The 15,090-nt window shown below is 39.1% G+C and overlaps 1 protein-coding gene and 1 long non-coding RNA gene across 2 annotated transcripts in view; one reads left to right on the forward strand and one right to left on the reverse strand.

Annotated features, from left to right (window-relative positions):
- The window catches only part of dpp6a (dipeptidyl-peptidase 6a), a 462,038-nt gene that overhangs the window by 157,320 nt on the left and 289,628 nt on the right, over window positions 1-15,090 (forward strand). The gene's annotated exons all lie outside the window — the stretch shown is intronic.
- LOC129426000 (uncharacterized) lies at window positions 7,935-10,221 on the reverse strand. Its single transcript, XR_008638267.2, has 2 exons — window positions 9,094-10,221; window positions 7,935-8,333 (listed from the first exon to the last, which is right to left on the reverse strand). It is a non-coding gene; the product is annotated as an uncharacterized lncRNA (long non-coding RNA).

The raw sequence follows: 15,090 nt of genomic DNA on the forward strand, positions 1-15,090 counted from the left end.
TGGTCGGGAGTGTTCACTGATATGCTCACACGGGGATCGCTGCAAAAGATGCTTTCCAACAGGTGTTTTAGATTTTGTTGTAAACTTGTGGACCTATTTTTCCAAACGCCTCACACCCGTATATTCTCCTGTTGAGAGCGTGAATAATAGACACTCCAGCCCAGTTGGTGGCGATAATCCGCCTTTGCCAACTGCAGGAATACAAACAACGTTCCTGGCGCGGAGTAATAGCGTACCTCACAGCACATCTAATACAAGTCAATGGAGTTGGACAAAAACTATGATAAAACCTGTTGGAAAGCATCTTTTGCAGAGATTTTTGTGTGAGCATATCAGTGAACACCCCTGACCACTTGGTAAGTTTCACATCTTTGTAAACGAAAGTTTGGGGGAGGATTGTTCCAGTGCACCTATACACCCATTGTAGAGGTGGGAGGTGATAGAACAAACACCCGAAAAATCTCGGGCCAGCATCATATGTCCAAATTTCAGTCAAAACGGTTCTATTTTATCATAAACTATCTGAAAACAGGGCTTTAAGTGTAAAATACCGAGCTTGTCCTTTAAAAAAATACAGATTTTTTATTAATGTATTGTGATAGTTGATGAGTTTAGTATGTGCACAAAAAAAAAACTCACTCAAAACTGCAATGTTGGGTCAAATGCTCAGCAGCAGCCCTTTGCGTCATTACACATTTTTAGGTGGTCATTCACAAATATCCTTGGTTGGCAGCTTGGCGCACATGGTATGTTTGCATCTGCCCTCGACAACGCTACCTGATGCAACCTGAGGATATTTTTGGAAACAAAAGGATCACCCCACTCACCTTGTTTCTCCATCAGTAATTCTCTGCTCTCCAATTCAACGTCTTAAGAACATGGTTGGCCCTGTCAAGCAGAACATTACTGCCAATTGCCGTCCTCTCTGCTTGCACTTCAAGACTCAGGTCAGCTCACAATAAGCTTTATATCTCTCAACTCTCAGAGCACAATTGCCTTGAGTATTTACTGCTGAGCTGACCTCTAAAGTGAGCGCTAATAGAGGACCCCTACACCGCCATTTGGTTGAAATACGAGTTTGAAATGACACTTTCTGTCTCTTTCATTCTACATCTCTTTTCTGTTCTCTTTCATTATAAAGCCCTGCACTCTATTTGTGTTCACTTCTTTAGTTTAGTTTTCCTGGAATTGCGGTGTGTGCAACTGTTTGCGTTGGACTGCCGATTTTACATGCAGTCAAGGCTTCACTTTGGCGTTTGACAGCCGAACATTATTGCTTTGCAGTGCTCACTGACATCTGTATATTTAAAAAAATGTCTGTGAAAATGAAATGTTGAGATATATCTGTGCAGTGTGGAGAATATAGGTGAACCGAGGAGAGATACAGTATGACAGGCTTATTTCTGAGATATTAAATTGCAGAGCCTCTTTCATTGCACCTGAGATGAAAGCCGTAGCTGCGTACCACTTATTCATTTTGATGTGTGAATAAAAGCAATATATTTCTTTGCCGTTTAGAAATTTATGCCATTTCGAAATCAATGCAAAGTTATTATGTACAGTTCTCACATTTATTGAAGAAATCCAAATTGTTGGAAAACTCTGAGTTCTTTTATTGCACTGAAACCAAACATGGGAATTCACTGAAATTAAGCACAGTTAATGCACAGTGTGCCAGTTAACAGCACTGTTTGTGTTGTTTTAGTACCCAATTCACAAAAGATATTATGCAAACATTAGGCAAATCAGGTAATGTTGCTAACACATCCACATATTTAGTTTGCACAAAACTAATTGCAACCAGAGTGCATGAAGCCCCAGATGAACGCGATCTGTGTGCTTTCACCTTTGCCCGTGTAGAAACAAACATGTTTCTGAGTTGCAAATGCCTTTTTGAATAATGAATAATCATTCTGTCCCATAGGAATATGCTGTCCTGACATTGTTGACTGGCTGATGCCACAACAAGTACAGTCAATGTCTCAAGACAGGTTTTTATCCTGAACTATGACCAGAAAGACATCAGACAAGAATGAACACATTGCAACGAAACATGGTGCAACTGTTTAATAAATTCGCACCTCAAATATTAGCTGCTCCTGTAATTAAAGTGAAAGACTTTGACCCCTGCAGAACATTGCTGTATTTATTTACAAGCCTGACTGTTTAAATTCACAGTGCTAACAGAGACTTTCTAGTGTTTGCTATGTTAATGAAGCCCGCTTAGGCAATCACCCTCCGCCTCTCAGAAATTACACCAAGTCTTACCTCCATCAGCAAACCAAGTACAAAAAAAATCACTGGAATCACTTGAAAATGACATGTTTACACTCTAAGCATTGAGGGGTATAAAATGCATCCACTCAGCCCTGGAGAACTGGAAGCTGTGTTAAGGAACATGTAATCTGACAGGCACATGGGAACCAGTGGCAGGATTTGTAAATAAAGGGAATGCCGACCCTGCTTTCTGCAGCAGACACTGACAGAGTGTCAGATGCCGACGCTTACGTCAGTACTTTTTCTGCAGACAAGAAAAAGTCAGGCTTAGAGTTAAAATACAGACTGTGTTTATCCTCTCACCTCTGACCTGACACCTTGGTAAATAAAGACAGACAAGGATTTAATGACAGTGCAGATAGTGTGCACACAGTAGGTTACACGTGTCAGTCTTCCAGCATATGAGCCTCCTGATTTCTTGCTCACTCGCTCTCTGAGTTTTCGATTGTCAGCATCTGTGGACATGTTGGCTATGTTTCAGACTTGCCTCGGTTTGGTACTACCATGGTACAGTACATGCCCAAGAAAATATAAAAAAACTGGTACTTTTGTAAGTGACGGCATGTTAACCAAAATGGAGCAGAGATTTAACACTAAGCAATGCCAACCAGTGGCGGCTCGTGACTCCTCGTCCGAAGTGTTCGGAGTATCATGTGTGTGGTTCCCTTTTCCAAAATATGTGTCCTGCGTGTCGAGAGATCCTGTGTGCATCACGTGTTTTGTCAAAATAAGTGCCTGCTGCACACGCGTCGAAACCGTTTATGATAAAAGAGACGCTCAGGTTCACAAAATACATGCAAGACACTCCCTTAACACTAAACTCTGATTACGCATTTAGATTATGCGAGTGTTTGGCAAACGCGAGCGTCTCTTTTATCATAAACCTTTTAGACGCGTCTGCAGCAGGCACTTATTTTGACAAGACACGTGATGCACACACGATCTCTCAAAGCGCAGAACACATATTTAGAAAAAAGAACCAAACACATGACAAACTTCGCATCGAGCGCCCTCGAAAAAAGAAGTCACCGGCCGCCACTTGTGCCAACACCAAAATTGTTTAGTGTACAAAATTGAATAAAAATTATCTTAAAATGTTAAACATTAAAATTATATTAATAAATGGCACAACCTGTCTGTGTATATCTTGACCTAATTTAACATTAACTGGAGCTGCAACATCTAATTGAAAAAATCGATTACGACATTTGTTGTCAACAAATTTCATTATCAATTATTTAGTCTGTGACGTCACATGCTCCCGCACCACCGCACCGTCGGCCAACATGCACACACGTCAAGTGTTGTTTGTTTATACAGCGTGAGTTGCCTGCTCAAAGTCAGTCACATTTTATTCATACAATGTAAGCTGCGCGCAAGATTCAGAGGTAGTCGAAAACCCTTTCGATCAGATTGCTTTTGTAGTGTAAATGCACATGTGATTGAATGTGTTCAAACAGCTACACGGACCACCTTCTCTCCGCTTATTTATCTAATGTGAGGTACTGAACACAATGTTTTACATCTTTTTTTACTTCTGGCGCGAACACACGATGTACAGCATTATTTTTATCCTTTCATTGATTAAACTAAAGCGATCTCCGCGTAGTTTCATTTTGCAAGCGTGTGAAAGATGCACAATCTTATTTCATCAATTGTGCTGAAATATCAGAGAAAGCTCTAACATATACATGTACACTGTGCAGCATGTTTACTTACAACTCAAGCAGCGGACGCCGACATAATATTAGATTGCGTACTTATAAACTCGTCATTACTCCCGCTTGCGTTTAAATGACATCGAAGAGACTCGCCGACCATCCCCTCACAGTGTTCAGGACAGAAGCGGTCAAAAGTGGATAAAAGAGACAGATTTAAATACCAAGTGTAAACGTGATGTTTCTCTCTGCAAAAACGCAAACGAACGCTGGTTAATAAAGGTTTAATTTCCTTTAATATAAGTGACTTTGTATTTGTTTAAATGATGTTGGGTTTTCATAAAAAAAGTGATGAACCACAAGCATCTGTTTTAAAGTAAGGGGGAAATCCAGGTTTTTATTACTGTAAAAACACATATATATCCATTATATATACACACCACTTTCATATCATAATGGCTTATTTGTTCTTAATATTCATCAAGTTCTAAAGCTGAAGATTAAAATTAGTTTATTAATATGTGGCAAAATTCTCAGCACAGCCCTGAAGACTTAAAGGCGGAGTCCACGATGTTTGAAAGCCAATGTTGATATTTGAAATCACCTAATCAAACACGCCCCTACCCCAATAGAATCTGGACTTTCTGTTGATAGACCCGCCCCACACACACACAACCCGGCAAGAATGTCGGTTTGTAGACAGGCTCCTTACTGCTGATTGGCTATAAGTGTGTTTTGGTAGTCGGCCCGTCTCCTTTTCCAAAGCGTTTTTCAAACATCGTGGACTCCGCCTTTAATTCATTTTGTTAATTGATATTTTTACATTTAAAGATGTTTTACTATAGCCTGGGTTTCCCCATGCTGCCTTGCGCGTAAATTTATTCATGCTGCAAGTCTAGCATGGAAACTATGAACCAATTTTGCCCCTGAAATAAGGAACCAATCACAGAACGGGGAGGGGGCAGCAAGACGGTGATGACGTCTATGCGACACATCGAAGCAGTTTTGTTTTTTTCAACACGGCAGCAGACGCGAAGTTACTTTTCAAATCAGCCTTAGAAAGTGTTCTAAGTAGTTTTGAATGCAAGTTTATTTAAAAAGAGCACTGTTTGGCATTAAACGATTTCCTATCCAAGAAGGATGTTTGGATATGGCAAGACATGATAGCCACAGAGTTTTATAGGACCAACCTGCTAGGCATCGCGGTCGATGAAGTACAATTAACTTATAAATGGTAAGTGGTATATATTAATATCATTGTCATTATGCCTGTACTGTGGTTGTCACAGTGCCACTAAGTTGTGTTGCTTTTCAATATCAATATGCAACTACTGGTTTAGTTGCATAGCTTTTAGCTATGTGCACATGTATCGATAAAAGTTTGAATTTATGTCACTCTACATACTGGTCATCTAGTATAATTGAAACCATTGCCTATTAGCTACGTACAGACGCATTCGATAGACATTCGTAGCGCCCAATTCACGGCTCTGGGCATTCGTAAACCACGCCTCAAATACGAGAAAATGAGCATGTGGTCCCAGACCATGTCTTCTTCTCTATGAGACTGGTCTGATGTTAGCCAGGCTGCACAAACTTTTTTTATTTAAAGGAGCGGTGAATCAAAAACTCAATTTTAACTTGATAATTTGTTATATAAGAGGTCATCATACTTAAATGAACATCCTGCAAGTTTCAGAACTGAAAACGTCCGTGCTACTGAAATATAACCGTCTTTGGCACCAAGCCAGCTAAAAACTCCAGTCTAAAATTCGGAAATCTATGACGTCAAAGTAGAATTGAAACACCTCCCCATAACCAAAAGGACAAGTCTACTTTTGTAGCCCCGCCCACAACTTCGCGTGACACGTGTGTCTCAGTAAGTAAACATGTCTTTAAAGATTGACAAATTTAACCAAAATGACTTTTTAAATACATTTTTTCTGAGAGACTTTTATTTTGACGCGGTGATCTGTTATGATACCATGGAAACGCTTTTTCGGTTTTGAAAGAACCGCGTGGGAACAACACAGAAGCTAAATACTTCAATTCGGAGGCTTGGAACCATTAGCAATATGCTTGGATAAAGTTTGCTTTTGAAGAAGTTCCAGCTCGTGTGGGGAGCGTTTGTTAAGGTTGTGGACATGGATTCATTTGTAAAGAAGTCGATGCTGGATTTGCAGAGAGACTCAGTCAGAAGCACCACTTATATTGGATCTGACAACAATGACACAGCAGTATAATTCACAGTAAGACATTTTACTTTATTTAAGTTACTGCGTTTCACTATTGCTTTGTTCAACGAGATTGCTTGATGTGTCCTGTTGTAACATCCATGTCTAAATACGTTTGTTGACTGTTTTAATTTACTAAAAACATTAAACGAGTAATAAAGGTACAACACTTAACAATACGACTGTAATTTAAAGGTAGAAATATACAAAGTTAGTTATAAGGAAGGATTTATCAACCGCAGTTTAGATTCTGATGCCTGTTTACTGTGTTGTATACGGTAACTTAGGCAAGTTGCGTTTGAAAGGTCAAACACTCAACAAAGCTTATTTTTTTATCATATAACTGTGGTATTTAACATTACGTGAATGTAAAAGCAACCTCACAAGCACAATAGAAATATACAAAGTTATTGATAAGGATTTATTAGCCGCAGTTTAGATTCGGATGCACGCTTACTGTGTTTTATACGGTAATTTAGTCACGTCGAGTTTTGTTTCTACTTTAATATACGTATTGTCATTTATGTGTATCATCTTTAGCACCCAGAATCTTTTGTGTCTCAAACATATTTGTGTTCGGCTGCTATTTTTATCACATTAATGTTTTAAAAACATTTCCCTACATGTAATGACGGGGAATGAAGCTGTCCAATCATAGCAGTGGGTGTTTACGTTCAGGTCTTCAATGCGGCCCGCCCCTTCAAACGAACCATTTCTCAAGACAGCCACTAATCCATGTTACAAAATAGCGTATTGCTTATTGCTTTTGATGTTTTTGAATGTAAAAACAACGCGAAATGCATAAGTAGACATCAATCAACGTCATAAAGCAATAAAATCGACCAATTCACGGCCCCTTTAAGGCTTAAAATATCTAAATCAAAATATTATGTTTGTAAAACTCTGTAGTAATGTGTGGCTTTTGCACTTTAAAAGTACACTTCAACACGTGAATACCCTAATTTAGTGCCTTATTTAGCTATAATACATGAAAACATCTAATTAAGTAAATATTTATATTTTATCCGATTAGTCGATTAATCGCAAAAATAATCGCCTGATTAATCGATTATGAAAATAATTGTTAGTTGCAGCCCTAGCTTCAACCAAGCGACAGATGATTTTGCACCAAAATACTGGCCGCACTGCCTTTAATGTTAACAACAAAATGTAAAATCTTTAAATCTACAATGCATACTGAACACTTATTTTTGGATTTAACAGTAGCTTTTTCCCCACTGTCCATATCAGAGCATTCAACATGATGTCACTGGAAAGTGTAACTGTTTAACTAGGTGGTGATTTCCTATGAATTTTGTCAATTGTTGTATAGTGTGAATTGTCCAAAAACAGTAAAATGCAAAAATGAGGCTCCATTTCTAACCCCACCCATAAACCCAATATCACTGAGGCAAAAGCAGATTTTACTAAATCTTACATAATGAGGTTGTACTAATTAGCCAGCTCTTAAAACAGTTACGAATTGCCATTTGATTGTAACCTGCAGCCCATTGGTGGGTTGCAACCTACAGTTGGCAGCCACTGCTCTACATGTGCAGGTGTTTGGTCTATATGGTGCAGATCTCTGTTGTGGTTGTCCTTGATTGTAGAGCAATTCATTTATTTAAAGGTATTTCAGGGGTTGTGGCATATTTAGAGGACCGCTGAGACTCTGGCGCATCGGGGGTTACTTCACATCATCCCAGAGCAGCTAGCTAGATTAAAAACTCTAGTCTGATTAATTCAACAGTGAACTGATTCTCACCTGGTGCCACTCTATTCGGCCTAGTGTCACGATCAAGTGCTTTTCATGTCCTGAAATAAAATGACTCCCACGACCGTGGTTAAATCACACCCACGGGTGTCACTCTGGGTACTGGAGAGGTTGTTTAGAGCATTTATGATGTACAGATAAGGGCTGAAGTACTGGAGCGTGGGTGGTTAATGCTAATTCAACAGGCAACGTGTGCCTGTCTGTGATTAGCTGCGGGTGAGGGTCTCCTGAGTGGTCTTTTGTATTGAACGTGTGCAATGTTGCCGTCACTTAACCCTGGCCCGGGGAGCACAGCAGGTCGGGGCCGGAACGAGGACAAGAGGCCCTCGTTCGCAGTGCTCAGCGGAGGGGAACCCGGGTTGGCCTTATTAACATGAGAAGCGGTGTAATCTAAGAGAGATAAAAAGAGATTGTCGGGTTAGTTTAACCTGAGGGTCACAGTGCACTTTTATCTTTTGGAATAATATGGGTGGTTGAGTGTGTGGCATATGTACTAAGAATGAGAGAGAGCAAAATAGGTTTTGGCAGGGTTTTTCCCACACTTTTTTCACGTTCAATTGCACAACAGTCAAACTTGCTGCAGTGTGACTTCATGATTTAGATTTTGTTCTGATGTACTGCAAGAGATGCAAAGATTGCAAGCTGCTCATAAAAGGCAATTGCACCAGAGATAAAAAGCAATGAAAAATGCATTATACTGTATTAGGCGAACTATATGGCATCAACAGGAGTGCATTTCCACAAATCAAATTTCATAACGATTTCAAAATGTTCTTGAGTCCACAATGAACCAAAACCCAAACCACAATTTTCATCCATGCTTCTTTGTGTGCTCTGGCGCCACAGAGGATTGGGTTCATAAAAGCTCTGGTATTCAAACACGTGTAAACATTGTTTGCTCTAGTGTATTTGTGGACATTCTGAATAGGGTCTAATTTCTTTAACCTCTATCGACCATCCTCTTACAAAGTATTTATCGAGTTTCGGTAGAGGCCTATGCTACTCTCAGCACCTGTGCTCCGACTTTTGGAGTGTTTGTAATCTCTAATCACATTAGCTAACACGCTAAACTCATTAAAGTGATAACCCACTTGAGTTTGATGATCCCAGCGAGAAACCATTACGTTTTTTTTTAAAGGAAAGCTCTTACGAGTGGAGATGATGTTGTATCCGCTGTCCCGCTAGTTGTCTGCCAGACTAGACGACTGCTTTGCCCGCTCCTCCATTAAGCTGTAATGGGATCTCCTACTGAAATGGGCAGGGTTGTTTCTGTTCGTGATAATTGCCGGGGAGCCATATAAAGCATTCTCCTTGTGCGCAGTACATGTTTTCTGAGCAAACCCTCAGAAAGCCTTCAAAATGATTTTTGACCATGTACCTCCTGCAAGTCTAGTGCTGCTATCACGCAAACCGTCCAGGGTAGAGACGGCCACAAAGATCTGGAAGGTAAATGCTGATTTATTATTGTGTTCAGATGACAAAGATGAGATTCAGTGATTTACTATGTGTCTGTTTTTGGGTTGTTCAACAGCTTGTTGGTTAAATGTGGTTAATCAGGCTAATTGTGAACAGCGGAGTATACAGGAGGTTAATCACAGCAGATGTTCTCATGCAAAGATCTCATGCAAATGTAAAGCCTGTAGCTATTACCAACCTCAACCAATTCTTCATTCATGTGTAAACGGCTGTTTCTATTTATGTCAGTGATTGTAAGCTACTTAAGATTCATCGTTTCAGTTTAAAAAGAAGCTTTAACTCACATGGTTGGTGCAGTAACCATAACAGGTTGGAATGCTAGAGAATTGCCACAACGATTTTGAAAACAGTATTAAAGTGCTAGATCATTGTACTATTAATGAGCCACTACAGCGAAGCCAAACAAATAGATGAAATTACTGCAGTATAAAATCTGCCATGCAGTGCAGGTTTGGGGAGGTTTGTTTTTTTAAGCAGACTCCAGACAAAATAACTTTTGTCACACCTGTCAGTGGTGGCATAAATATTGCACAATGGCCTTGAAACTTTTTTTTTGGATTGGTAAAGCAATGCCCATGATGATGCCAGTATTCAGCAGTTTCTCCTAGTATGGCAAACAGTTACTGCCTCATGTAGAGAATGAGTGATGAGATAATCGCTATGTCATGGTTAAACTGCATATGAAAATCATGAAGACACTTATGTTTACATGCACAAAATTTTGTCAATCCGATTACATTTTATTTGATTGAGGGTACGACTGTACCGTTTACATGTACCTTAAACATTGCAATCTGGTTAAAATGTTTACATGTACGTTTGATGTAATACGAATCAAACGTCTGTGCAAGTGAAAATCCAGGGTTGCCAGAGTTACATTATAAAACCATCCCAATTCATTATTGAAAACTAGCCCAAAAGCATCCCAATGACTATTCACAGCCCAAATACCAATTACTTATGAATGAAATCCTTTTATCTTTAACCCACATTTTAAAAGTAGCCCAAATCTAAACTCAAGCAGAGGACTTGGCAACACTGAGCACAGCATCTCTCATCAAGTTTACACTTTATATCTGTATAAACGTACAAAGTTGAGTTGGAAAAGTTCTTAAGGCAAAACGCAATTATGTTGCCTTTTATGTAATGTTATAAAAGTACACATACAATAGAGGACCCCATTACCTTAATAATACATTTTGCCATTGGCTTGCTATTGCACGTTCCGTGATGAGAATCATGTTATACGTAAATAAGAGGTAAATATAAGATGTGATCTTAAGCACAAATCTTTTGCGCATGTGCACAAGATATTTTTGCATCCGATTGAAAAAATGCTATGATTCACCTGTTTATATGCCTACTTTTCTCCTGATGATTGGATCACAGATTGGACTACACCACCCCTTTCAATACGATCGAAATTTGCATGTGATCAACCTCAATCTTATTGATTAAGGTGTTTACATGAAGGCTTTACAATCCGATTGAGCCATCAATACGATTACAAACGGATTATTTGGTTGCATGTAAACATAGCTATTGTGATTTTGTGCCTCATAAGGAAGGTGTCATGTATGTGATCTGATCATCAGGAGAAACTTATTAATTGACAAGATAACTTGTCAATGGTGGGGAAAGAGTTAAGAACAACTTTCTCCAACTCAACTTTGACTTTGTACATTTATCCAGAGATGGGGCTTGATCTCGACGGGAGGTCCTGTGCACTGCGTTGCCGGGCTTTTTGGTAGAGTTCGGATTTGGGCTACTTTTAAATTGTTACAGCCAGTTAATTTTTTAAAGAGGAGGTTTAATGCTATTTTCTGCATTCTGACTTATTAACACAGTTTAAGAGTTGTAGTCCTCATGCTAAACATAAGCAAAGTATCAAAAAAGTAGTTGAGCTTGTAACAGAGTATTTCTGAGCCAAACTCACGCCTCCTTTTTCCTACAAGTTTCGGAAAGTTTTTTTTAAATGGGGTATCCATTACGACTGATAGACCCCCTGATTGACGGATTTTCCACTTTTTTACAACTATTGGAGCAGTTAAAACTTTAAAAGACTGCGTTTAGGAGTCACAACTACAGGTGTAAGTAATTCAAAATCTCACGTGTTTTGTTTGCAATCGCGCATATGTGCATGTAATGTAAACAACACCAACAACAGCACTTTGTACTGCATTTACACCTTTTAAAACGGGCAAATGCAGTTAAAAATTGGATTATGTTGCTTTTTTATTAAAATAGCGGATAAACAAGCAAGGATTAATTACCTGATAGAGACGTCCTGGTGTAGTCGTTGCTGCTATTGTTCCTGTTCGTCCATTACTGACTAAGTATCTGATTCTGGATCATATTTATAATATAAGGCTGGTTATTTAAAAAAAAGTTTTTTTAAAGTTTGATTTCCATCTATGTCGACTGTAAATCCAAAAGTACTATCCGAAGCTGCGCGTACTCTTAAAGGGCTCGTTATAGTCGTGCGTAGGTCCTACGGCGTAGCTGCGACGGTGTAGGTTCTGCGTCGGTTTTCATTTATACTTTTGCGTCGTCCTTTGTGTCGACGTGCAAACCGCTGGTAGGCAGTATCCACGCGTGTAACCACAGTAGCAGCGCGACCGTCAGAGAAGAAGAAGCTAAGCAAGTTAACCCACAACCGAAGAAGAAACAGCAACTTGTTAAGTATGATTTGAGAAGACCAGCAATGATGGAAGTAAATAAACAGCGACTTTCGTTGCAGTTTGAGTTAAATCACTCCCCAACTTGGCTCATCTTTGTTTTCACCGTCGCAAACGAAAAAACCTATGACGCAGTTTTTTTACCTGACGGGAGGGGTTCTGGTGGACCAATTTTGTTGTGTGGCTGTATTACGTTTATTTTATGTAAATAATAATTAAAATGTTTTCATAAGAAACCTAATTGTATGTGAACCTTATTGTATGAGTACAGTGAACTCATTGTCATGTTCAAGAAACCAAATTCAAATGATTCAAGCTTTGTGTTATGGTGCGTTATTCTGCTGGATGTAGCCATCAGAGGATGGGTACTTGGTGGTCATAAACCATTTTATTCTCTGCTTTCCAGGCTCTGTCTATGCATGCGCATGGATGGGCACGTGGAATCTTTGCACAGAACAGAACTATACCGCCAACACTAACTGTATGCATATCATTTAATAAATCTTTATTTGCCAAAGTGGTCCTGATTTGTATTTTATATGTATTGTATTTTGCATCATTGTGGTGAGCATTGTGGTGATAGTTTTTATTTTTTGTGTGGCTGCGTTAAAATATTCTCATGCAAATAACGATTAAAATATTTTCATAAGTTTGTTGTGTGGCTGTATTACGTTTATTTTATGTAAATAATAATTAAAATGTTTTCATAAGAAACCTTATTGTATGTGAACTTGATTTGTAAGTGTACTTGGACTGCTTGCGTTTTTTGGCTTTCAGCGGTGAGGGTGGACGCAGCGATGTCCTCTGCGGGCATCAGGTCCTGTGTAGAGGCAGATCCACCTCCCGTTACATGGCGTGACCGATTTATGCTGGCAAGCTTGGGATTTCCCCGTCTCCTGACATCATTGTAGCGCTTGGCGCAACGTCCTACAGTAGGTATGCCAGGTGATGAGACAATTGTGGCTATTTCCTCCCACGCCTGTTTAACCGACGCTGATTTGGGCGGGTTTCTCCCATCCCCATACAAAACAACTTCTCTGTCTTTGACTGCTCTTACAAGAACGGCAGTCTCCTCGGCTGTGAACCGCTCCTGGCGTGCGCCTGGTAAATCCGTCATAATAATAGCAACCCGCCATGGAACTTGCGCCCTTGCGTTTTAAAGGGAATGTTGGATGAAGTTTTGATTGGTTTATTTGACGTTACGCCCAAACCACACCTATGAATAATGAACCTACTTCAGACCAACCCCTTATTGATTTGCGCCTGGCGCAAGAGTTATTTCTCCCGCCGGGAAAATAGCAACAGCGCCCAAGATCCACCCACAAAGTCACCTCTGCTTTGCGCTTCGCACTTGCGGTTTAGATCGTTAAAATAGGGCTCCTTGTGTTATGTCAGCTTTAAAGATCGAAGGATTTCGTTCATTAGTTATTGGTATTTGGTATTGGTATTTGGGCTGTGAATAGTCTTTGGGATGCTTTTGGGCTAGTTTTGAATGTCCACTAGGATGGTTTTGATACGTAAATCTGGCAACCTAGGCTGTGCGCTTGCGCAGACGTTTGGTTCGGATTATATAGTATGTACATGTAAACTAACATTGCAGTTAGTCAGATTGCAATGTTTAGGGTACACTCCTAAAACTAATGTGTTAAAATAACACATCTGTGTTATTTTCGGAACAACACAGGTTGTAGTCTTGTGTTGTCCCTTTTATTTATTTAAACACAAAATCAACACGAAATGACACATTATGTGTTAAAATAAAACATTATGTGTTAAAATAATTCACATTCTTTCTTAGAGTGTACATGAAGTCATGATGTTTTCTGTAGTTGATGGCTTTTTTAATTGTGCACATTACTTACATCACTAAAATTATCATTCTTACAATTCAATGTATTTAATTATGTGATAGTGATATGAAATGTGTATTATGTGATAGTGCATACAAGTTAACAGTCAGTAAAACTGTTATTTTTTTTACTCATTACTATTGTTTGTTTGCATTCATTTGGAGTACTGTATGTTCATTTGTATTATGTTAAAGAGTCAGAAACAATCTGATCTCTCTTAATCTTGCTCTAAGTTAACCATGTCCATTTTAGTTTCTTATCTGTTGGGATGGATAAGATTGTAAGATTGTTTTGTAAGATACAAGATTGCTCTGTCCTTCATCCCTATAATCTTTTTTAGCCTCCTTACTTAGCTCCAGTAATATTTCTCTTGCTCGCTGTCCCTCTCTTGATATATTGTTAGCTTATCCTGACAGTGTGTAGCAGTACGACCGTAATACTACACAGATGTTAAGGTCACAAGTGCCTCCTTCCATTGTTGGCGTTTTTAGTGTAGCTCTTTTCTAGTCAGTTAACTGTCCCTTCTGCTCCATGACCTTGAGTTTTTACCTCTGCAGTCATTTTGACCTCATAATGTGAGAGGAAATTAGATTTCAAGTCATTTGAGCCTGAACGCTCCGGGTTAAAATAACCTCAAATATGTGATCCATCAGGTAATTTGTGCATCTGGCCCATAGGAATCTGGATCCTGATTCTCGATATTGCCAAGGAAACCAATGAAGTAGATTAAAATTCCCACTGGGCTCATTTCCAAACCTATCTGTGAATACTCAATTGACTACATTAGGATGTTAAGCTAGAATCAAGAACCTTTAAAGCTTATATAAACTTTTATGAGTTACAGTAACATACAGTATCCCACACTTCAACTTAAGCAACTCCACGTGAAAAGTACTGCAGATAACATCGAAGCCAGGACATTTTATGGATTTGCAAAATACACATAATATGAGATTATATTATAGTTTGAGTGATATATGTATAAATCGTTTGCCTTAAACTTGATGTATATACACCACAGTATCAACTTCCTACATCTGCTTGTAGATGATAACATTGATGATTTACTCCAAAGTGTTTGAAGGGGGGGGGATACTTACCCGTTAAAGGTGCAAAAGAGGATGTTTTGTTTTATAAATTTTT

The sequence above is a fragment of the Misgurnus anguillicaudatus genome, chromosome 25 (genome assembly GCF_027580225.2).
Source record: "Misgurnus anguillicaudatus chromosome 25, ASM2758022v2, whole genome shotgun sequence".
In the NCBI taxonomy this organism is placed as follows: Eukaryota; Metazoa; Chordata; class Actinopteri; order Cypriniformes; family Cobitidae; genus Misgurnus; species Misgurnus anguillicaudatus.